At 40.4% G+C, this 26,573-nt stretch overlaps 1 long non-coding RNA gene across 1 annotated transcript; it reads left to right on the forward strand.

Annotated features, from left to right (window-relative positions):
• Window positions 1-25,158, forward strand: LOC309644582. The gene is made up of 3 exons (XR_014254509.1): window positions 1-216; window positions 559-3,778; window positions 4,118-25,158. It is a non-coding gene; the product is annotated as an uncharacterized lncRNA (long non-coding RNA).
• Window positions 25,159-26,573: the final 1,415 nt, after the last annotated feature.

The following is a 26,573-nucleotide window of genomic DNA, read 5'->3' on the forward strand; positions in this document are numbered from 1 at the left end:
AAAAAATCAAAATGTTACATAAAAGTAGGATCAGTAACAGCTCTGTGTGGATCCATACTGGATCCTGAGTCAAAACAAAAAAATATACATTACCATAAACATGCTTTTATGTATTTTTAGTGGTTAATGTTTTTCAGAATTAGATTTTGAAAATGTTGATGATGGTTTTGCTTCCATTCAAGGAGAAAAGTGAAATTATCGTCAATTCTGTTTGGGGTACAAATAAAATATTTTTTTTTTTTTTTTTTAAAAACAATGTTTTTTTTTTTTTTTTAATTTTATTTATTTATTTATATTTATTTATGGCTGTGTTCGGTCTTCGTTTCTGTGCGAGGGCTTTCTCCAGTTGTGGCAAGTGGGGGCCACTCTTCATCGCGGTGCGCGGGCCTCTCACTATCGCGGCCTCTCTTGTTGCGGAGCACATGCTCCAGACGCGCAGGCTCAGTAATTGTGGCTCACGGGCCCAGCTGCTCCGTGGCATGTGGGATCTTCCGGGACCAGGGCTCGAACCCATGTCCCCTGCATTGGCAGGCGGACTCCCAACCACTGCGCCACCAGGGAAGCCCAAAATATTTAAACTTAAAATAATGTTATGCATTTTAATACACCTGCTTGTCAATTTTTCAGTATTTTTTTTTCCAACTTCTTTAATGTTCTGGAAAAAAACTAACAATTAAAAAACTACATATGAGCATCATATGGGAAATGCAGATTTTCCTTTTTTGCCTTAGGTTTCAATATGGCTCCACACAGCACTGTCCTTTTTTAAATTTTTGATGTTTTGTTCATTTTGGATTTTATGTTAATTTTGATTTTTTAAAATATTGCGCAAAATATGAGTTATCTTGATAACTGAATTTTCTGATGTGCCCTCCCCCCTAAATTTTGTACCCACAGTGAGTGCTTCACTTTCCTTACCCTAGTCCTGGCCCTGGTTAGTATATACCTGGCAAATAAGTGCTTAATAAATATTACAGCTCATCTTCAAACCTGGTTTATGCAGCACTACTATCAGTGTTCTTTTTTGCAGCCCCCATGCTGCTTCCTTGGTCTATCAGGATAACCACATATTCACATCATTATATCTTTTTTTCTATCATGGCATGTGGGAAAAAAACGCAGTCTTTTATTGAATATTTCTGAAGCATATGTGTTGATAACTACTCACATAACCTGTTATGGAGGGGGGGAAAGTTAGCAAAGCCAAGGCAATTATGGCTGGATAATTTGAAGGACCCACTTTTTCTTGACAGCAAATTAATTGATGTTATAATGGGTATGTCACCCTGTCATCCATCAACATTTAGTGAGTTCTGACAATGTGCTAGGTTACACGTGAAACAGAACACACACACACACCAAAATCCCCAACTTGTTCATTGCCAAGTGTGATCCATTGATGATATGGTTTGTAATGTATATTTTTTTAAGTAAAAGGGAAATAATATTGCCTGTACTCCCTGTTTCATCTTAGCCTGCCTCTCACCCCCTCCCTCTCTGTGCCCTCCCACCGCCTCTTTCTTTCCCTCTTCCCTCCACCCTCCCACCCCAAATTTATCTTAGCACAATGGTTCTGGTTCGTTTTGAACACGAGTTGTAATCAACTTCTGAAGTGGAATAAAGAGAATTCTGATTTGTGGGAGGAAGTAAATTTGTCTGATAGATGCATTTTAATGACTTCTGCTTATTAATGACCCAGGCTTTCCAGAACCACATTTAAGAATTGAAGCCGTAATCGGCTCTGCTGATTTGGCCTCACAACATATCACTGTAGAAGCAATTAAAAGAATCAGCAGCAGCTGCCTAACCGACTAACCCCCTGTGCGCTCTTCTCTGGGCCTGTTAACAGAGAGATGCTGGGGTCTGGAGAAGTAAATAAACAATAGCTTTGTTGAAAGTGCTCCTGGAAGAAAAAAAAAAAGCCTATGACTCAAAAGAAAAAAAAAAAATACACCAAGTAATTACAAAAGAAACTTCATTTCCAATTGCTGAATAAGACATTAAAGAATTGCAGGAAGCAAAACCCAGTACAAAAACAGCTATTTAATTTTTAGAGTTGTGGTTAGAAATCAAAATGAAAGGATGCTCTGGGGTGGATTTATAACTTTGTCCATAATTCCACTTCCCCATTTTTTTTATTTGTCTATGTACATTTGTTTTGGGCAACACATTCCAGTATCAGATTGAGACCTACAATAGTGAAATTTCATCCTTAACCCCACATTTCCTTTATTCTAGCAGCTCTAGTTACAACCTAATGTTATTTTAACAGTTTTTCTTTAATTTAACGATATTTAATTTGCATTCGCTCAAGTGACATACAATAGATCATGCTATTACCATGATTTATATCAGATGAACTGGCATAAATTCAACATTATAAATTGCGCCTGTAAATGAAACTATTATTTTACAGGAATTACTGAGCAGAAAGGGTAAGGACCCTCCAGTCAACCTTAGTCAAACCCACTCTTTAGAGTTTTATATTTTATGCCTGCAATAAATGCTTTTGTGAAAGCCCATAACCCACAAAAAAGTCATTCGAAGTACATTAATTACGATAATACTATCCAAAAAGCTGCAAGGGCCTATTTTTGTGACATCATTCTTTGATTTCTCGCTGCCTTAAATTATCCCTCTGATGGCTGTGGAGATTAACAGTCATACTTTTGTCATTAAATATAAGGCATTTTAAAGCTTAATCCACCTAAGTTCTAATTGATATTGCTTTCAGTTGGCAGATAGCAACCTGATTTATAATTTAAATATGCGGCATTATATGCATCTCTTCAGTATAATGAAAAAGCAAAGTTCCTCTCATCTTTCTCAGCAATGTTAAACATCAAGGAAAAGTCGCTTTCTTTTTTCCTTTTATATCCTGAGCCTAATTGAAAACTGTTCATTGAATTTCAACATGATAGAAAAGTCTTTTTATCTCTCAATTTGTCCATTAGCGATTATAATTGAAGTATCTGCTACACAGCTGAATTGATATTGTTCTTGTTTAAATTCTGAATTACTCTAAATCTTTCAGAAGACATCAGAAAATATATATGTATATGTATGCACACACACACACTTGCATATGTATGTGGCTGAGGAGATACCAGCTAACGACTTTGCTTAAATGGAACGTTAGACTAGCTCACTCTCCACGTGGATAAAGCCACACAAAGAAGGAAATCATCTCATTTTGCTGGAGAATGTGTTGCATAATAATCTTACCGGCATGACCATAAGGTTTGCTAATTGCCACATCTGTTTAACATCTGTCAGAGGCTTCCCACATGTTGCCAGCAATATTACAACACAGTACATGACCACAAATTTTATTGTTTTCAAATGTGATTTATTTGTCATAGACATTACTACAGCTAATGATGTCTATGTTATACCACTAATTATTTTCTGTTTTTTTAGAAATCTCTATTTAATCTACTTTCTCAGTTTGGATTATGCCTTTCTTTCCTGCCCCCCATCCCATGACCCCTGGCTTCCTGTAACCTCCCTGACAACCCCTTCATGTTAATGGTACTAATTCTTCTTCATCCAGAGTCATAAATATCCTAATGGGTTTGTAGAACTGAAAAAAAAAAAAGTTTGCAAAATGTCTTCATTTCTTAATGGCACTGCTGAATTCTTTCACTAAATCTCTAGGCTGAGCCCATGTTAGTGATGATAAATGTACAAATATATCACTGTTTAGGCTGCCTTTACGGAGGCAGAGTCTTGCTGATTTTTTTAATTACTTTTATATCTCACCTGGTTCCTCACTACAGTGCCTCCTTTTTTTTTTTTTTTTTAAACTTTTTTTTTAAAATTTTTATTTATTTATTTATTTTTAATTTATGGCTGTGCTGGGTCTTCGTTTCTGTGCGAGGGCTTTCACTAGTTGTGGCAAGTGGGGGCCACTCTTCATCGCTGTGCGCGGGCCTCTCACTATCGCTGCCTCTCTCGTTGCGGAGCACAGGCTCCAGACACGCAGGCTCAGTAGTTGTGGCTCACGGGCCCAGCCGCTCCGCGGCATGTGGGATCCTCCCAGACCAGGGCTCGAACCCGTGTTCCCTGCATTAGCAGGCAGACTCTCAACCACTGCACCACCAGAGAAGCCCGACAGTGCCTCCTTTTTTTTTTAAGCACAGCAAACCACGACATCTATTAAGCAGAAAGTAGAGATTGACAAACTGCAGACTGAGCGAAGTACACATGACCTGATTTTAAATGAACTGATAGGTGTCACTGATCTCTGTTACACATAGCATATGTGAATGCCATATGATGTATTATTTATCCATAGTAGATGCCTTTTTGTTTCATTAATAAACCTGTATATCAGAGATATACAGTACCAATGATTAGTGTGAGGCAGTACAAAACGACATGGTATTTGCCCGCCATTGCTCAATTATTTTCCTCATTTTTTCCCTGTGTCTTTGCATGAATTATTAAGACCTTGGCTGTTTATTTAAGAATCTAATTTTAGTGCATGTGTCCAACTGAATTCTGTTTTCTCCTCTAATGAAGGAAAACAGTGTGAGAATTTCCAATCTTGGTCTCTGATTTTAGATATGCAATGCACAATGCAAGTCGTAAAGGTCACTCTGCTTTTGAACCATATAGTATAGACATTTGATGGGCCTAAAAATCCATTTTGGTTACGCATCACATCTTGCCAGCAAATTAAAGCAGAGCTGCTTGGTTAAGTCAAGCACGATTTGCATTCGCTTAGAGAGAAAGAGATTAAAGGAGCAAGGATCTGATTTGAGCAACCCTACAGAAAATCTCTTCTGTAAAAGGAAGGTAGGTGATTGGAGATAACTTCTTGAAGTTGCTGTGAGTGACCGTTGTTCATATCGTGATGTCTAACGTTGCCCATCCTAGTCACCACATTTTGATGACTTTGGTTTTCATGTCTAGTAATGCACATTCATTTACAACCAAATCATGCCACAACCTGCATAGAGATCTTTGAGAAGGCTTATTGAGAGAGTAGATAGAGATGACCTTACACATAAAATCTGCTTTGCTTTTCTAAATATGAACTGAAGGATAACATTTTGTTATGGATTAAAAGTGATTGAAGATGATATATAGATGTATAGTTGGGGGGTTTACTTAGATTTTTTTTTCATTAAATGACTTTTTCAAAGATAAGTCTGAGACCAAGTTTCTTTAGCTTGTTTGTTCAAGATCTAGTGGAAGGAAAATGATAAGTTTTCAATGTCCACATTGCTTTGAGAGAGTAGTAAGTGCTGCAGAGTCTGATAAGAAATCTCACATGGTATAAATCAAGCAGTGTCTGGAAGCATACAGTCCTGCCACAGTCAAATTTAAATTAACTAGGGAAATGCAACGTGGCAAAATGAAAAAAATCACCACGCACATCAAAAACACCTTTTTCAGAACCAGGCACACTCCTTCATGGCTAGTGGGAGTTTAAATAAATTCAGACTTTTTTAGGGCAGTTTGGCAATAGCTTTCAAAATGTATAATGCTGTTCCATTTGACCCCAGTGTTCTTCTGATAGGAACACACACACTATAGATATTCTTGCACAGGGGTACAAAGTTAAATGTACAAAATCAATTTTGCAAAGTTGTTTGTACAATTAAAGATTTTTAAATCGAAAACTGGAAACACTTCAAGGTTGATCAATAGGGGAATATTTGCACAAATCATGCTTGATCCATTGTAACAGAAGAATATTGGAAGTAATCTAAATGATTATCATTAGGAGAGTAGACAAATGATGGGTTCATATAATGAGATACCACACAACCATTATAAATAATAAAGATCTATGGTACTAATATGGAAAGATGTACTAGATGATAAGTAAAAAACAAGCTATATATAATATGGCCAGTGAGTGTGTGTGTATTTGTGGATGTAAGGTGTGTTGGATGTTTAAAGCTTTACACATCCACTAGAATGTACATCCCCAGAATGGAAGGGATTTGGCCTGTCTTGTTCACCAACATATTGCCTACATCTCTATATCAGTGCCTGGCACAAAATAGAGAATAATTGCTTGTTAAATGAATAAATGAATGCTCATATGCTAGTACAAGCATAAAGGTCTGCGTTAAAGATATGGAAGGATACAAACCAAATGTATAAAAGATAAGGCACAGGATTAAAGGAGACAGACTAGGGAAGGTTGTGTTGATTCTCTACACTGTTGGAGTATTTTTAGAAAGTATTTTTCAAAAGGCTTTATCAGAAAAAAAAAATTAAAAGGCTTTCAAAATATAATAAAACCAAAAAATTGTGGCTCCCATTTGCATTTTTGTATGACTGTAGGATCTGTCACAAAGATCACAGTCTCTTCCGTCATGCCCCATTTCCCCCTTCTGGTTAGAAAAGAGGGCGGGTAAGGACATGATGGGCAGCATTTACAAGGAATAAGATGCTCTTCTAAAGCTCCTGTGATTGCACATTTGGGGGGCTGACCTCAGCTCTGTGGATGCTGACCTTGTGAAATACTCAACAGGAAAAGACTTGAACAAAGCCATCAAGGACAGCTCAATCAAGGTGTCTGACTGTCTGGAGCAGCAGTGAAGAGAGAGGGGGATGGACGGACATGTTAAAAATTAATAGAAAGTATATTAAAGGACTTCCGGTTTAAAATGGTGGGTTGAATTCACCGGTTTATCTTCTCTTCTTCTCAAAACCTTGCTAAAATGATGGTAAAGGGATTAAAGAGTTATAAAGTCCACAAGGACAAAGAGAGTGGGAGAACAGACAATGACAGCAGAGAAATGTCAGCCAAATTTTGAAAGGTTGAGTAAACAAGTGGTAAGTGACTAGGTTCCAGTACTTTCCCATTAGCTCAGGACTGGGTGTTGGGAAGGCAACGTGAAGCCAGTTCAGCTCCAGCACCTGGAGAACTTTGAGACTGGGAGGCACCAGTTACTTCTGAAGGCGGGAGTACAGGCTTGGAGTGAAATCAGGAAAACTCTAAGGATTTCCTCCCCCACCTTCCTCCTACAGAAAGGAAAGTTATTAAGGGCATGAGTTTAAAGACTATGGAGAGAAGGACATCCAGCACAAAGGAGGCTGAGAGTGACAGCCCTTTATGATATAAGCAGGCATACTGACAAAGACCCTCACCATCCTGTCTCTGCTCAGCTCCCAGTCTGGGCTACCAGGTCAACACTCACCTCCCTCCCAAGTGAGCGGCTCACTGTTTCCTCTATGAAAAATACCTAAGAGAAAGGAAAACTACAGATACTGACATCCTGGGGGATTTCCATGAAGCAGGCAAGTCACAGCCCATTGCTCCCACTCAGAGGCCCACCTGTCAACAGTCCATCCCAGACGTAAAGCATTGAGTGTGCTTTTAGTGCCTCACTTCAAAATACAAATGGACATCCAAGCATCACCAGGTATTTGAGAAAAACCTCTAAGATAAATTCAGAGATGAAGACAAACGGGGAAAAGGAGGAACACTAAGGAAATAGAGACTGTGTAATGTGCAAGAAAAAAACGTCAAAAATACTGAAATATCTTCAGAGTGATAAAGCATTCATAAATAAAATGCATATGATGATGAATAGCTTTTGGAAATTAAAAGATAGAGTGCAACATTTAAAAATTCAAATGATAGTTTGGAAGACGATGGTGAGAATTCTCCCAGGAAGTAGAACTAAGGAAAAAGAGGTAGACAGTAGAGAGAAAATATTAAGAAAATTAAAGATACAATATCCAAATAATAGAAGTTTTATAAAACAACAATAGTAAAAATTAGGAGTGAAAAGGGGGAAATAACATAAAAAATTATCCAAGAAAATTTCTTAAACTGAAGACGAGCTTCAGGAACCCATTAGTTACCCAGCTCAGTAAGTGAGAAAAGTCCACACCAAGTTATATCATCATAAAATTTCAAATCCTAAAAACTTTCCAGAGAGACAGAGATATTAGAAAAGCATCATCACACATCACAACAGCCATGCTGAAAACTGGAAGACAATACATTTCTTCAAAATGCGAATGCAAAAGTATTTCTTTCCAAGAATTCCATAACCAGCCAAATTGTTACTCAAGAATAAAAATATTTTCAAACTTGCAATCTCTCAAAAATTCAAATCTCAGATCCCCTTTCTTTAGAAAAAGGGGGACTTTTTTTCTTTTTCTCCAGATAAAGGGGGTTCGTCTGTCTGAGAATGAAGCCAACCCAGAGGAAAAGAGAAAGGGCAGTGGGGTGGGAAGTTGGAATCTCACCATCATCATTTGAGCCCTGGACCCAAAAGTGATGAGGAGTGTGGGTGTGTGACCTGCACCACAGTTTTTGGTTCATTCTGACTAATTCAATCCCTGCTAGTTAGAGCCCATCCCTTTCTACCTCATCCGTGAGTTTTTCTGAATTGTGCCAACCAATATGGATCTCTCTTTTTCCTGATCATGAATCATTTAACTTATTATATTAAACCAGTAAGACACTTTATTTCTAAGGCATTACTTCCTTAGCATGTAGGTTTTATGTTTCTCTCCTACATATAAGCCTGTCTTTCCCAATGGGTTAAAGCTACTCTTGGACTGAAATGGTGAGTTCCTGGATCCACCTCCCCCTCACACCCAATGGGCCACCAAGTTGATTCCACTTCACCTCCTTGCTCCTCCCACCTTCTCTCACATAAATTTCTACTGATTTCCTTGCTTTCAATTTCCCTCCTCTAGAATCAGTCCTCCACACAGCTGCCCAGCCATTCTAAAATGCCAATTGGATCATGACCCTTCTTCCTGTTCGAAACACCTTAATTGCTCTCAATGGCAGCAGGATAAAATCCAACATCCTTAACACATCATGCAAGATCTAGCCCCCAACTATCCGCCTCCCCGTCCCACGTGAGTCATCTGAAACCACTTAGAGCTATTTCATACCCCTATGACTTTGCAAACCCTGTACCCTCAGCCTGGCATGTCCACCCCTTTAGTCTGACAAGTTCTCACACATCCTGCTAGAACCAGCACAGATAAGTCCTGCTCTCTGAAATGTCCCCTAGTCCTTCCCTCCCCGTTTAGATTGCCTGCTCTCTCCTCTAACATCTGTCCTCTATTAGAGCACTTACCATATCTTTTACCTCTTGTGACATGTTGGCTTCCCACACTAGGTGATGAGTTCATTTCTCATTGAGACAGGCTCTGTCCTTGGTAGATAATAAATACTTAGTGATGGATCAATGAATTCTCTTCTAGAACCCACTTCCTAGCACTTTTGTTGAAATACACCTCAATAGATATCTAGCAAAATAAATGGAAGTTTCTTTACTCTCTGTAGGATGCTTTCTTTGGCTTTGTCTGCCCCACCGTATTCCCCATCATGCCGGTGCTGGTGCTAGAATGATGACTTTTTTTTTTTTTTTTTAGGAAACTATCTCTCTCTTGGTCCCTCCCACCTCTCCCTTGTCTTACCAGCTCATGAAAGCTGACTGTTAAATTTTTAGCAACCTTCTAAGCCATTTGAGACTGTGCAGGTAGTCTGAAATCAGGCATGGTGGGAGTATTTGTACATAGAAATGTCCCCTGCCCATCCCCAGAGCCAGTTACTAAATATTTCCCAGATTTCAGCCCATGTGGTTTGACGGGAGTTGACCCCACCCACAGCCCACCCAAGGTGGGTACTTGGCTCAAGCCTGGCCACTCAGTGTGGTCCAAGCCTCCCAGGGCCACAGTGATTGGTTCACAGAGGGACACATTATTTTTGCCTGACCAATGAGAATCTCTCCTGAGACGTTGCTCAAACTACTCAAGAGAGGTGCTCCAGGCACTGACATGGGCATCTCTACAGAGGACAAATAATCCCCGCACTTCTGGCCTGCCAGGAGGGGAAAACCTGTCCGGGAATGAAGCCAACGTGGGGCCAGGGTTGGAGGCGGGGGAGAGCGAGGGAGGTGAAACTAAGTCCTGACATAACCGTTTGAGACCTGGATCCAGCGATGACTCAACCGGTTCTCGTTCCTACACATTCCAGTTTTCCGAGTCAGTAAAGCCCCTTTTTTCCTTTGAGGGGTTTGGGGTTTGTTTGTTTGTTTTTTGTCACTTGCCATTGAACATATCCTGCCTGACGTATAGTTTATCCCACCAGGTCATGTGAGTTTTCCTGTAATGTGGAAGGCACCTCTTCAGGTTGTTACCTTGCTCCAGTCAATGACCTTGCGCTGGGGACTGCCCCTAGACATGGACCAGGGCCCCCAGCAGCAGTCTACACACCATGGCCTTCCCCTCCTGGCCACAACTGAACCTCTTCCTCCCCTGTATTTGCAAGTTTCAATGGGAGGTGTTTTAGAGTTAAACCACATTATTGGGAGCACTTGAGAGAAAAGAGCCACAGGCTTCACTAAGTCCCAAGCTGCCCAGTGGCTGCTCTGCCCTTGGCTGCTTCCTTGATTTTATGAGAAACCCCAATAAATTCCTTATTTCAGCTTAAGTTACTCAGACCTGCTTTCTATTAACTGCACTTAAAAGAATCTTAACTCAACCTTTCCCAAAAGGTAGTTCATGAACAGCTGGGATACAGGATAGTTTTAAGTAGCATAGTGATGTCTACTTCTAACAATTGTGTATTTATTTTATGTATATTCAGAAAGATAAAACTAACACATCTAAAGTGATTCCATGGATGCCATTACTTAGGATGAAGCTGAAACAGGTATTTTTTTTTAATCTGTCAATTTCAAGAGAACATTCAATAAATATACCCATCAGGGTTCTTGGCTACAAGCAACAGACCAAATCTGGTTAACTTAGCAGAAATTAATTTGTTGGCAGGAAATCAGGAAGTCCCCCAAAAGAGAAGAAGGCTGGAAAAATGAGCAGGAACCAAGCAAGGGAAGTTGTGTCAGAGGAACCACTTCAAGGTCACTCCAGAGGGACCTTAACTCTTGTTAAGACACAATTACCCAAGTACCGTGGCCACTGCTGCTACTGGATATTTCTGCCATTGGGCTCACAGCACTGTCCCAATGCCTTTGCTACACATACTAAGTGAAGTACCTCTACGTCCCTCAAGGTTTAAGTGCAACAGGGTATGATGTGAGCCAAGCCAAGATGCCACCCCTGTACCACAGTGGGGAGAGAGAGGGAGTACTTGCCAGTGGGTCTCAAATGTGGCTGCTCATTGGAACCATCTGGGGAGCTTTACAAAATGCTGTAACCTGGTCCCACCCCACAGGTTCAGACTGTATTGGTCTGGAGTACAGCCTGGGCATCAGAGCTTTTAAAGCTGTCCAGGAGGTTCTGTTGGGCAGCCTAGGTTGAAAAGCACTAGGCTAGGTCGCCTAGCTTTCATAGTGGGCAGTTTTATTCACTGAAGGGAGCTCGGCCTTATCTGAACTTCTTTCCTACATTCCACAATTGATTTCCTTACTCTCCTTATATGCTCTAGTGCTAATGCTGTTTTCAGCTCCTTCAATTATGCAATTTCCTTATCTTTATACTATTGAGAATACCTTACAAGATTTCTTAAACAGCAACTAAATTTATCTGCCTGTCATTTTGTTTTCATTATCCATGATAGCAATCTCTCGCATAGCTTATGAGAGCATATCAAGTGATTGGTTTTAAACAAACAAACAAAAATCCACAGAGTCAACATTTGTCCCAAGGTGTGTAGGATGCTTGTTGCTTCGATGGCTTTGGAGTGATCTGCATCTGATTTGGGCGTTCACCCTGGCCCACAAAGACTTCTCTCCTGAGCCTGTGGATGTTTGTTCTTGTCTACTGTTCCCCTTATCACAAATACTGGTGTACTGTTTTCTGGAGTGTGTTGCTGTGGCCCAAGTTTTGCTCCATAATGAAAGCTATAATTCTGAAAGCATGCCGAAGGAATGAAGACGCATGGTAATTGTCAGAAGTTCTTCATTTTGAACGTGAATTGCTCATCGTGGTTGACAGTTGATGGCTTTTAGCCGTAGAATGCCTGTAAAAATAACAAGAATTTTAACAACCTAACTTCTGGCTTGCTTTCAGGTGAGCTTATCAACAAAGGAGGTCTGGATCCGTGGAACACATGAGGAGGTCAAACTCAAAGCTGTGTTGAACCTCAGCTGTGAACCCCCATGATTACCCACTTGGCTACCTGGGTACAGTGTTCATGCGTTTCTACTTGCCACCATCTGCCCCAGAGTTAAACTCTGATGATGCAGCTGGGCAGGCTTCTCTGACTCCTCTAACCCAGGGTTTCTCCACCTCAGAATTACTGACGCTTTGGGCCAGATAATTACTTGTCGTGGGGACTGCCCTGGCGTTGCAGGACGTTTAGCCGCATCCCTGGCCTCTCTTGGTCCACAAGATGCCCACAGCACATACCTCTCCCCAAGCTGTGATGACCAAAAATGCCTCCCGCCATTGCCAAATGTGCCCTGGGCAGGGAGCAAAATCACTCTCAGTTGAAAACCACTGTTCCAGTTCTTGCTGAATATTAGGTTTACCCTTGACACCATCCCAATGGAATCAGAAGCTTTGGGCATGGACCCCAGGAGCCAGCACTGGAAAAGCTACCCAGGGGTTCTAAAGCACAGCCTGGGTTGAGAATTTCCATCCTAAAGCAGCTAGTCTAATATTGCTATGGAGCTTCTTAAAGTCCTGCTCAAATATTTTTATAATCGGACCCTCCACTTAGCAACACATGAGCAGCTACTACATAGAAACAATATTAGCTATAATGTCAAGTACCGTCTCATGGAATTTGCAATTTAATGAGGTCATGAGAGTGCGAGGGAAATAAATTGTTTTTCATGTGTGAGTACATATGGAAAAATACCTGGAAAGGAAACCTAAAAGGAATGAGAGAAATGAGTGCTGATCTGTGAAAGGAGGGCAGGGGAAGTTAATAGACAGGTTGGACCCCGGGAAGCTCATCAGGGGTGAATATGCCCAAGACCCCTAAGAGGACAGGAGAGGCATAGGGCATTTTGATGTTTTGAAGATCCTGGTGTATTTTTAAATGTAGGGGGTTACAAAAACTATACTATATGTTCAGCATTTACCTTTTTTTAAATACCAGCTTTATTATAATTCACACACCATAAAATTCTACATTTCAAAGTGTACAATCCGGTGATTTTTAGTATATTCATAGAATTGTGCAATCACCACCACTATCAAATTTCAAAATATCTTCATCACCCCAGAAAGAAACTTCATACCCATTAGTAGTCACCCTCCCTCATTCACTGCTACTCTCCAGACCCTGGCAACCGATAATCCACCTTCTGTCTCTATAGATTTGCCTATTCTGGACATTTCATATCAACAGAATCATATAATATGTGGCCATTTGTGTCTAGCTACCTAGACAGCATCTAAAAACAAAACAAAGCAAAATGAAAGGGAAAACAAAACCTTCTTCCCAAGAGGCAATTTAACCTAGAGCCCAAGAGAAAGACTTTGGCACCAGACAAAACTCAGATTAAATCAAGTCCTAACCCTCTAGCTGTTTGATCTTGAGCAGACACCTTTGGTCAACCACCTAAAAGCATCCCCAACACCCTTCTCAGCATGCGGAATCCTAGTTCCCCAACCAGGGATCGAACCTGGGCCCCCTGCAGTGGAAGCACGGAATCTTAACCACTGGACCGCCAGGGAAGTCCCTAAAAATCGAGTTGTTTGCTTTTTTTTTTTTTTCTAACACCCTTCTCAACGCCCAACTCTTACCATAGAGACTGGAAAAGCTAAATAGGCATTGTCCCAAGTCTTCCAGTTTTGCCAAAAAGAGAAAATGGGAAGCTGTCTCAGACAGCTCCTAGGAAGGATATTTCCTTCTGTGATTAGAGAGAGATGTACCGGAAGAAAACACTGTGTCATTTGTCCTCCACCCCTTTCTTCCTTTGAAGGATGTGTGAAGGCAGGAAGCTTGGACAATGGCTGCCATATTGTGACCATGAGGGAAAGACCAAGAAGATCACAGAAATGCCAGCCCAGATTCTGATGTGTTGCTACTGAACCAGTGCCAGCAACTGCCTTCTCACTGATTTGTTATGCCCAAAAAATAAGCCCTTGTATGTCTAAGCTACTGTTACTTGGGTTTTGGTTACTGGAAGCATCAACTATCCCAAACTGGAACAGAAAATTATTTCATTTCTATGCGTAATTTCACATGTTGGTGGGCAGAGCTTCCTCACCTATGTCCCAAGAATCCATTGCCATTTGTTGAAAATAAGGAGTAGTTTCCTTTTGGGAATGTCTCTTCCCTTTGGGGAAGCTTATGGGACTTCTGTCCTGTTCTCCTTTTGGTAAGATATGAGCCTGTTACTCATCAGAAACCCCTCCCTGAAATTTGATTTTTGAAATGGAAAATTATTGGAATTCATTCTTTCCAGTGAGAGCACAATGACTAATGAGTCTGTTTCGACCACAGGGCTGTTCCTGTATTTACCCATGCATGCATTCATCCATGCCTTCCGAAAAAAATTTATTGAGCACCTAATATGTGCAGTGTGAGGACGTGGAATTGAAGAAAACAGACAAATTCAAGTAGCTTATATCCTAAGAGAGGGTGTTAGACTATAAACACATCTGTGTCTTATATAACATCAAGTGGTGATGAGGCTATGAAGAAAAATAAAGTAGGCTGAAGGGGATAGATTGTGAGAGAGATGGGGAAAACATGGCTTCTATTTTAGAGGGCAATCAGAGGAAACTATATTTGAACAGAGAAGCTCTGCAAAAGTGTTCCAGGCAGAAGGCAGAGCAAGTGCAAAGGCCCTGAGGCAGGAGCCTGCTTGGTATGTTTGAGGAACAGAGAGGAGGAAGTCAATGTGGCTGGAGCAGAGGGATGGAATGGAAATATGATGGATGAGAAGGCAGGAGAGGTGTCAGGAACTGGATCAAGTCAGATCAAGCCACTTACTAAGACATGAGGCAACCATTTTAACTTAATCCCTCTGGCTGCTGAGTGCAATGTAGACTGAGGGGGAAGACAGGGAGACCAGCGAGGAGGTGATGGTAGTATTTCAGGTGAGAAATGATACTGCCTAGAACCAGGGTTGTAACTGTGGGGTGAATGGGAAGTAATCAGATTCCGTATATATTTAGAAAGTAGAGCTAACCAGGTTTACTGAAGGACTGGATGTGAAGCGTGAGAGAAATAGGAGAGTCAAGGACAATTCCAACATGCTGGCCTGAGGAGCCATTTACTGAGGTGCAGGACCACAAGAAGGACCAGATTTTTGGTAGACGGGGTGACGCCAGACATTATGATGGCTGTCATTACTGTAGGTCTGTTGTGTAGCTCTCTGGGGCTCCCTCTCGGAAAGTCTGGTCCCTCAACCTTCCCACTGATTCAGGGCTCCCGGTATCCTGCCAGTAATTTGGCTTAAATTAACCAGAGTTAGTTTCTGTTATTTGCAACCAAAACCCTGTAATCGATAAAAGGGGCTCACTTGGCTCTTAAGTGTCAGCACAGGACCCTAAACACCATTCTTACTGTGGGAAAAACGTGTTCTGAGCAACAACCGACAAATTCACAAACGAACTTTCGGACGCCACCCATTTCTCCACGGGAGGCTGACTTTCCCTCTCCTGGCATCTCTCCTCAGAGAGACAGCTTCTGCCAGTACAAGGTGGGGAAGTGTCAAATACTATTAAAACCTGATTGCTAATTCAAATGCTATTGTGCTTGATATGCTTGTCATGTAAAAGTGCACAATGTAGCTTAATAAAATTGATAGAACTCCCTTTGAAGATATTTTTGTCACAGAGGCACTCAATAAAACTGTTTCCATCAGGCTCTTCTGCCTCTTGGATATTTTGCTAGTGACACATTTTAGTGAACTAGTCCAGGGCCTAGCAAAGCATGTTTTGCAAAGAATGTTGGAGGGGAAGAAGGAGTACTCAGATCTTTCTCTTTTTTTTCTTTTTTTTAAAAAATAAATTCGTTTATTTATTTATTTTTATTTTTGGCTGTGTTGGGTCTTCGTTGCTGCGCGCGAGCTTTCTTTAGTTGCAGTGAGCAGGGGCTACTCTTCGTTGCAGTGCATGGCTTCTCGTTGCAGTGGGTTCTCCTGTTGTGGAGCACGGGCTCTAGGCGCAGGCTTCAGTAGTTGTGGCACGCGGGCTCAGTAGTTGTGGCTCATGGGCTCTAGAGCACAGGCTCAGTAGTTGTGGCGCAGGGGCTTAGTTGCACCGTGGCATGTGAGATCTTCCCAGACTAGGGATCGAACTCGTGTCCCCTGCACTGGCAGGCAGATTCTTAAACACTGCGCCACCAAGGAAGCCCTCAGATTTTTGTTTTCATTTCTTGTAATTAGGAAGCCCTCTATCAACTGCCTAACAATACAGTTCATCTGGTCACTGGGAAACCATATCAAAGCTGTTTTGCTTCAGAGTCGTGTGCAATCCAATAAATAACCCACAGAGATTGCTGTCACTAACTCAAAACTAGCTAACTGTAAATACTAAGTCCATCAATCTGTTCAAGGAAATGTTTCTTTTCTTCTTGCCTATGTCCAACAAGTGTTTTCGGCCTGGGACCCAGGAGAATCACAGATTTGCATTCACTAACAAGATGGTGGACCTTAACTCCCAGCTTTGGACACAGCCAGCATGGAACAGAAGTAGGTAAGTGATTTCTTAGTGGTAAAACTGACCAGCCTTGGAGGGATACTGACCTGAGTTTAAAGCTGGGCTGTCTTGGACAAATTATATCATCCTGAAGCTCAAGTTTCACATCCGTAAAATGGGGACGGTATACTCTTGAGTGAGTGGTAGTACTCTTCTGAGTGTAAGTAATGGGAAATTCCATTCAAATGGGTTTAAGAAAGAAAAAGGAGATTAACTGACTTCAGTATTTGAAAATATTGAAGCTAGAGCTGACTTCTAACCCAGCCACATTTGGAAGCTCAAAAATCTCACCAAGACCTGGTGGCTCTGTTTCTTGGCTCTGTTTTCGCCTGTATCAGCTTCACACTCAGGCTGACCAGCTCCATATGGGAGCAGGATGGCAGCCAGGTGCTCCCGGCTTACATATTTTTCTAATGAAAAATAGAACACCCCTCTCCAGCCATTTGACCTTTGGCCCAAATTGTGTCATGTGCCCATCCCTAAGCCTATCCCTAAATCAACGATGCTCTGGTTATCCACATGCCCATGATGGAGCCATAATGGTGTCAGCAGTACTCAGATCACATGGATAGACTGTGGGGAAGACATTGTTTCCCCAGAGGGAAATTGTGTGCTGTTACCAGGACATGGAAGAAGGCATGCTGGATAGAAAATGTCTAGTACCAATATCCACTTTATTAGGACTGTTGAGCATTCAGTAAGACAGTATTGGTCTAACACCTGTGTCAATTAAGAATTCTTTTGGTTCGGGGGTGATAAAAATGTCTTGGAACTAGATAGAGGTGGTAGTTGCACAACACTGTGAATGTGCTAAATGTCACTGAATTGAATTCACTTTAAAATGGTTAATTTTATGTTATGTAAATTTCACCTCAGTTTTTTAAAAGAATACTTTTGGTTGCAAATAAGAGAAAACCCTGAGCCACTGGCCTAAAAAGTAGAGATTTATTTGTCTTATACAACAGGAAGTCTGAAGGTTTATAGGCCAGGGCTGGTCAATGAAGCCCTCAGACCTTTCCTTCTTTCTGCTCCATCACCCTCAGCATAAGGCATTTATCTCCATGGTCACAAGATGGCTGCTTCTCTTCCAGCCCTCACATCTGTATTCCAGATGGGAAGAATAATAAAGGCAAAAGGACAACAGGGGGAAGGTAGGAAGGGACTGCACGTGTATCAGGAAACTGAAGTTTGACAGAAAGACCAGCTCAGTCTTCCTGACTAGAACTGTGGTAGATGGCCACCCCTGGTTGCCAGGGAGATGGGGGAAGAGCACTTTTTTTATCTGGACACATTGCGTGCTTAAACAAAGTTGGGGTTCTGCTAATAAGGAGGAAAAGAGAACAGATTAGATAGACAACTAGCATTGTCTTCCACGTGCCTGCAACAAAGTAGGACTTCAACAGAGGCCAGTGGAGGTAGAAGGAGCAGGTGTGGTATTGAAATTCTGAAAACAAAAGATACAGTCCTCCTTGTCATTACCTCCTAAAGCTCACTGATTTTTCAGGCGTGAGTTTAAATAGGTTTATTTTTAGTCTTAAATACAAGCTGATTGAACGGGGGGAAATGAAAAGGTAAGTGAAAGAGACCAATAATCCTCTTATACCAATCACTTGCCTTTTTTCTTGTCTTTTCTTTTCTTTTTTTAGTTTTCATTTTAATGAACTGCATCTGAAACAGCGACCCTAACAAAATCTGGGAGGCAGGTTTACCAAATTCCAGATTTACTGCCTTCAAGTCCCCCCAAAGAATCATTATTTGTAAACACTTTATTTTTCAATCCTGATACCTCCCTGTGACTCGTGTGTTCCCGCAGTAAATTAACGTACTGAGAATGACTTCTCACTCAAGGTACAATGAAAACGTGAGAAATGGGTTTTAATAAAGAGGGTTTGAAGCGGGCATCTGAGGGATAGTAGAGGAGGGACTTGGTTTACATCCAAACATTGAAAGGACAGCAGAGAACACGTGAAGAATCCCAGTCATCACTCTCACCATGGAACTTGTATAGCTTGATTGTCAGTGTTTAGCTAACTATAAAAGACGGTTGCTGTATGACTAAATGTCATTTGCATAAAGTAAGAATTACACTCAGTATGAACAGAAACTTCATTTTCTAATAGAAACATATTTCAGCTTTTTCTCATGAAAAATAATTATTGTATATTTTTGAAAGTCAAATAATAAAGAAAAACTAAAGATCCTCCTCCTAGTCCCAACCCACAGGGAAAACTACTGATCAAACATCCATCTCAGGCTTATTTTTTTATCTATTTCCACAAACATACACACATTTTTAAAGCAAAAATGGAATCACATGGTGATGCTGGGCAGGGAACATTTATTTTCTGTGTCTCACATCTTCCCTAAAGAGGGACCACAATCACAGTATCACTCCTGCTCCCACCCCACAGAGGAGTGAGTTACTTGATAGATGGGTGATAGCCATTGGTCCACATTGCTCAGATGGACGGGCTAACATATTAAAAGGCTAATTGCAACTTGCTCCCTTTCTTCTCTGTCCCAGAACCATGCAATCTTTGAGGCAACAATCTTTGACAAACATAGCTTTTCCCTGGGTGGGCTGTGCCCAGGTGGACGCACTCCTAGAAACATCCTCCAAAAAAATGTTATCAGAAATAAAGCTGACGTTTTTATCCCCATCTATCTGAATTTCCTCTGTACCCATCTAATTATTTCCCTAGGTAAATTTCTAGAAGTGAAACTGCTGGATCAAGGCACATGGACATATAAAGTTAGTGAATTACTTAGCTAGTTATTGCCAGGTTTCTTTCCAAAATATTTATATTGATGGAACTGCAAATGTCTATTTTTCCACATCTTTATCAGCACTGAGCATTTTTAAAATCTTTTCCAGCTCTCTGAAATAAAAATAATGTTGGATTTTATTTGCAATTTTGTTATTACTGAGGCTACATAATTTTTCATGTGCTTAATACATTCTTTTCTGAATTGTCTGAGAAATTAAATTTTATTATTACATAGCCAAGTCCTAATAGACATTTGTTCAATGTCAAATTACGTGACAAATACCTCACGAAGCCTCTTCTCCCACCACTCTCAAATGCACTCATCCTAAAGTCAGGATTCAGAGTTGCAGTAGGAACCATCTCTGGCTGTTTTGAGTAGGAAATGATATTTTGTGGTCAGAGAATCTTCATGAGAGACTGAGAATCAGGCTTGGAGGCAGCTCAGCCAGGAAGAATGCCCACAATGGCACAGCAGAACTGCTCCAGGGGGACACTGATGGCCCCTTGCGGACTCAGAGCATACAGCTTGCACCACCTGCATCACCCTGTGTGCTCTGGACACCAGTCCTAACGTCCCTGCAGCTGCTGCCTCCAGAACCTGGATGGGGCTCCCACTCCAATCACCAGAATGCATTCCACGTGGTGCCTGCTTTGTCTCCCTGGCAGGATCTCAGGATCTGCAGTGGCTGTCTGACTGTGGCTCTACAAGAGCTGCCAGGGAGGCTGGGAAGGTGAGCCTTCTATGGAAGGTGACAGTTGTTACAACGTGGAGAATCTCCTGTGCCTAGGAAGGATGCAAAAAAGGGTTTGAGCTGCCAAAAAAATGGAGAGTGTCTGCCACAATTCTCGAGGACCTGATCCACATGTTACGGTGCCTTTGGACCTTCAGAAGTTTCCATCTGTTCCATCCAAGTCAGGCAATTCAGAGTCACTCCCATCCCCCAGTACACCTATTATCCCATTTTTATACATGCTGATACCTCTCTCTGGGATGCTGTTTCTTTCTTCTGCCTGTCAAAACCCTGCTGGTCCAGGCTACACTCCATTAAAAATTACACTTAAAATATATTGCAGGATCTGAAGTTTCAAACTGTCTCTGATAAGAAAAAAAAATCAACGTGTCTTCTGCTTCTTTCTTGCTACATTTAGAGGAAGACATTTGGCCCATTCTTCTGGGGAGGATAACTTTCTCCAGGATGGAAGACAAACACCATAAAGAGACCCCCTAAAACAGAGGTACCTGTCCTCCTGATGCTTATGTTATCTTTTTTAAGTTTGCTTAATGAGCAAACAGAAACTTCTTCCTTAACCTGGAAAGCCTGGAATCCTCCCAGCTATCCCTTACCACCATTCCTGCACGAGAATGATGGAGCCCTGTGGAGAAAAATCACCTAACAGTGTTGATTGACATCTCGACAAGTGTAGAAGGATGTAACATGTTTTGATGGGTACATTCCACTTTTTTGACTTTCTCTTCACTACACTGGATGGTGCCTTCTAGAAATGGTGATCAGCCACTTGTATATCCCAAAGACTGAGCCTGAGGAAGGAGGATCTAGTTTCATAGTGTTAGCAATTGGAGCTTCTTTTAACAGGCAATCAGGCCCTTCCCAGATGCTCTCAGGGTAGCGAGGAGGGGCCTCTGCATCCGCTCTTGTCAGCTGAGTCAGTCTCACTAAGGACCCCGACAGCTGAGATGAGTGGGCCCCGCATTACAAAATATGCATTGGAAAAAAATACCCAAAAGAAATATGTCAAAATTATAGCAGTGTTTGCCTTTGGGAGGGCAAATTAATAGGATTTCTTAAAGTGTTTTCTGTTTTCTAAATTTTCTACTAGATGCATGCATTTCATTTTCAAACAATAGTTCATCCACTCCAACTACTCCTCACCTTGCCCTTCATCATCACGGGTGAAAGGTCTGCCCATCTCTCAAGACCCATCAGGGATGCCACCTCCTTCAGGAGCCTCCACAGCTGGGTGATTCTCTGTCTCTCTGTCTCCCTCTCTCTCTCTGTCTCTCTGTCTCTCTCTCTCTCTCTGGCCTGGCCTGCTCCACCGTCTCCCACTCTTCTGGCTGGGATTAGATTTAGCTGGAGTCTCAATTTACCCTGCCTGCTAGCTGCCCTCTGTGAGCACAGACTCTATTTAACTTATTTTTTTTTAATTTCAAGCCATGACTGGCACAGCAGCTTACACAGATAAGGTACTCAACAAGTATTCAGAGTTGAATTCTCATTTTTTCTTTAATGAAGGTTTACCTCATCAGATTAATGGTCTCAAATGCCACTTCTCTCTGAGAAACTGAATCAGCTTGGGCTCAGTCATATCCTTGAGGAACCAGAGGCTGAGATTTTTCACAAAATCCACACATGCAGGCTCAGGGCTTTCCCAAGTTCTCACAAGCTTCAGGTGATCCTGGAGACCCCCTCTCACCAGAGATCCATTCAACAGACCCACCAACATGGGCACCAAAGATATATAAACAAAGGTGTCCCCTGCAGGGTTGTGTGAAATATTTTAAAAATTGGATTCAACCTTAATCTTTGAATATAAATGAAAGAACATCCACAGAGACTATGGAATATTCTCCAATGGTTGTAAAGACTATGTTAGGTCCACACATAGTAAAATAAAAAGGTCGCCAAGACACATTGTTAACTAGAAAAAGCAATATATCAATACATAGGCTATAATTACATAAGGTAGAAGTAATCAAAACTAACAGTTCATTATTTTTTAACATCTTTATTGGAGTATAATTGCTTTAAAATGGTGTGTTAGTTTCTGCTTTATAACAAAGTGAATCAGCTATACATACACATATATCCCCATATCTCCTCCCTCTTGCGTCTCCCTCCCACCCTCCCTATCCCACCCCTCTAGGTGATCACAAAGCAGCGAGCTGATCTCCCTGTGCTATGCGGCTGCTTCCCACTAGCTACCTATTTTACATTTGGTAGTGTATATATGTCCATGCCACTCTCTCACTTCGTCCCAGCTTACCCTTCCCCCTCCCCATCTCCTCAAGTCCATTCTCTACATCTGCATCTTTAAAACTGTCCTGCCCCTAGGTTCTTCAGAACCTTTTTTTTTTTAGATTCCATATATATGTGTTAGGATACAGTATTTGTTTTTCTCTTTTTGACTTACTTCACTCTATATGACAGAGTCTAAGTCCATCTCCCTCACTACAAATAACTCAATTTCATTTCTTTTTATGGCTGAGTAATATTCCATTGTATATATGTGCCACATCTTCTTTATTCATTCTAACAGTTTATTTTTAAAGTACAGATACACATAGGAAATGTCTGCAGTCTATACATGTACATGTGAACGGTGATTACTTCTGAGGAAGGAAGAGGATTTTCAGGAAGGGATGAAGAGGGACTATAATGTTTACCTCTATGTTAAAAATTATGTCATGAAATGATTATTGTTTGAATTTTTATGAAAACATATGTTCCTACATTATTTGTGTAATTACAAAAATTAAAAAAGAATTGTAATTTCAGGACAAAGTTAGAATTCTCAAGCATATGCAGATGAAGTCTTTTGTAGAACACCATGGAAATCAATTTATAAAATTTTAAATAACTAAATTTTGCATGTCTGCATTATGTCAATATCATATTAAACTATAGCCTTAAACTGTAACAGTTTAAGAAAAATGTAATGCAGTGAAACAACTTAAATTGAGAAGCTCCTATTGATTAATTTACTTTTCTGAAAATCAGGAGGGAAAGTCATAATTTATTTTTAAAGGCGGCATACCTCAGTGTGGTTTCAAGAATACCAGCATCTCATACAGCGTAGTTTGAGAAGCCCAAATCTAAAGAGAAAGGGAAAGAATCTAGAAGAATAGAAAAGTAGGCCATGATTATCAGAGAGCTAAGACAGTACAAGCTAAACAGACTGAAATCCTGAAAAACAAATTAAAAGAATGTCCTGGAAAATTGGCTTAGATAACAAAAATCACTCTGGAAAAACCGGCAGAATCACCCACCTAGACCACACTGCCTCTCTTTGTCTTTTCACAAAGGATCTAAGCGGACGGTATTAATATTTACAATAAATTTTCTTTGTGCAGTAACATATATAGAGAAACAATAGTCAAAAGACCTATGGGATTACAGTAATTTAGACTTATGTCTTTGATTCTATCGTACCATAATACCATGGGGATTTTATACATATTGAAAGACTCAGGATCATGTTATACTTCTTAAAGTGGAATTTCACACATATAAGCTGAAAATAAAACAATGTCTGGGAGAAAATTTCATAACATGCTCAAGAAGAATTGTATCAGAATTCATAGCACTGTAGTCATTTTTTTTATTATTTTTACAAAAAGGAAGAGAATGTTAAATATGCAACTAAAGAGCGCCCTCCAGTGGGAGATAATGTTTATACAAAATACTCAGAATTTGACCTATTTCCAGAAAATGTTGCAACTCAGATTTGCTATGGATAAAAACAGACTATGCTTAGAATATATTGCTTCAAATCACAGTATTCTTTGTTAAAATCATTACATTTCACAATGCTTTTTCTCTTCAACTATTAAATGCAATTGGTTAGTCTAAAATATCTTTTTCTCAAAGCATATCAAGATTGGAAACAATCACTTTTTCTTATTAAAATACCCTTCTTTGTTTAGAAATCCTTGAATCTTGCAAACATGACTTCAAATGAATATAAGATGAGGACACATTTGCCCCTCTTAAAAACTTCTCTTCTTTGGCCTTCAGTACAAATCTGCTGATGCTGACTTGTGGCCTGATGCAGACAGTGATAACGACCAAATTAAAATCCCTCTTTAGGCAGAATTGAAAGGTGCTGAGGAAGCCTACCACAGCATATTTCAGAAAAGTACCCAAGACTGGCCATCTTTATACAACCATTAATCGTAGTTTTTCCCTATTCGGTACACCAAAGAACTCATCACACAAGTAACGGGGAAAAGATATTAAACCCTTAAACACTGAGAAGGTTTAACATATGATCCAAAAGACCAACAATAAGAGTTTCACCAAAACAACAAGGTTCTCAGAGAACACAGAAACACTGAACTTTTGAATCAGGAGAGCATTTAGAGTTTGTTTTACTCAGTATCTCACTCTCATGATTTTTACCATATTAACATCCCATCTGTACAGTTATTAGCTTAATATTTGTCTTTAATCAGTTTGACTTTCATTTAAAGACCAAGATCACATACCATAAATAGAAACTAACCATAAAAATAAATTAAATTAAGAAAACAGTAGTATTACATTCTAGAAACTGGGTTTTGCATTGGGGTTTGCTCTTTTTTATGAAAAAGAGGAGGTTGCAAGAGAAAAGAAGTGTTTGGGACAAAATAGCACCCAAGGTAGACTTTCCCATCCATATTTCTGGAAGGGCTGAACGAATCAGGATTCAGTGCTATTTGAAGCTATGTCCGTGTAGCACTAAAATCATCTCTCATTCTGGCAGTGGTCCATGTCCACAGTTTTAGGAAGCTTTCCTCAAACTCTAGCTTCTCACATGATTGGCGAAAATAAAACTCAAGAAGGGAAACTGCCTTGCCCAAGGCTGTTGGAGGGACCTGGCCGGTGTCTGCCCACAGCCCCTCAGGCATTTCCATTGCTGTGCTCTCTAGAGCAGCTTCCCACTGGCAGCGTCCCATCTCTTTGCCTAGGGGCTCTTTCTGGTGGAGGGAGCCCACTCTGCATGTGCACTCAGGGCAGGCCAGAAGTTCTGGAGAATTAACATCCCCAAGAGCAGTTCTCAACAAATGACCAACAGGAACCGGTGTATAAATACCCCAGCTCCCTCTCCCTCCTATCAGGGAGGCATGCCATCCACTCTAGCTCCTGGGGTTCCCACAAGGGATGGTCAGGAACAAAGGCAGGAGCTAGTGCAGAACAAGAGTCAGGGGTCATTACCCTTGGACCATCTTTCCATCTCTGAGTCACTTCACTCACAATTCAAAGTCCTGGGTTAAGAGAATCTGATTTACTGACCTTAGGTCACTTGTCCACCCTTGGCTGCACTGGAATAATTAGAAGTTTCTGGAAGAGACCTCTTTGGCCTCCACAGTGGGAAGTGAGAACCCTTTGATTAACCATGCTCATGAGGGAAAGATAATATCTGAAAATGAAAACAGGATACTGTTGGAAGAGGGGGAAAATCCTGGGGTTGACTATAAGATAAACGGTCACAGAAATGTAAAGTAGTGGTAATAGTACCATTTTTCTTATCCTTACCTGGAAGCCCTGCTGTACACATTTGGGGGAGAGGGGGATTGGGGAGGGGCAGTATTTGCTCCCCTAAAGGACTTCTTCACACTCTTTTTTTTCCAGCATTATTGCAAAAATTTATATACTTAATGGCAAACATAGGCTCTAAGTTTTGATTTATACAAATACAAATTCTTCTCCCAAAAGTATCAACCATAAATAGCAAAAAGATAAGTAAATAAGAGCATGTTAAGCATGAGGAAATCCATGGGCTTCATGACTCACGTATGAAATTCCTGATGATAAAAACATGATCATATGATCATGCATTTTTAAGGCAAAAATAGTAGATCATGTGGCTAGAATCAATGTGAGGCATGACCATTCAGTTGGGAAAGAAATGTTCTTTTTTAGGTTCAAAAGAGAATGAATCATGGCCTGAAAGTCCAAGAACATAAATTTTACCATCATCATTTACAAAATATTACTATTGAAACCTAGGCCATTATGCAAAAAATACAGGTAGTTCCTCAAGGGGAAATACTTCAAACATTAATGTAAATAATAATGTTTTAAAGTTAAAAATGTTACCAAGAATGCAAGACTTATATACATAATACTTGACTTTTTGTTTTTTTTAAATGCCATTCCAGGAAAAAATGTCTTCTCTTGGGCACATATATAAAGGTTAAGAAATATTAGCAGATCATATGTATTACTAGTTTTGTTTTTCTACCATAAAACAAGAAAAAATGTAAAACAATTAAAAATTTTTTCATGCTTCATCCAAATGATATGTCAAAATATGCCCAAAAGAAAATATTTTAAATAAACAATAAAGTAATACAGAAGGCCTCCTACTTCTGTGAATTTGTTGAAGAAGGAAGAAGAAGAGTGGCAGGGGAAAAGAAGAAAGAAAATGAAAAAGAATAAAAAGAACCCGAAGTTGTAATGCTAAAAGAACACCTTTACAACTCAAAAATTCATATTTGGTTACACTGTAAATATTAGA

Source organism: Balaenoptera physalus (genome assembly GCF_965194825.1).
Source record: "Balaenoptera physalus genome assembly, chromosome: 16".
Lineage (NCBI taxonomy): Eukaryota > Metazoa > Chordata > Mammalia > Artiodactyla > Balaenopteridae > Balaenoptera > Balaenoptera physalus.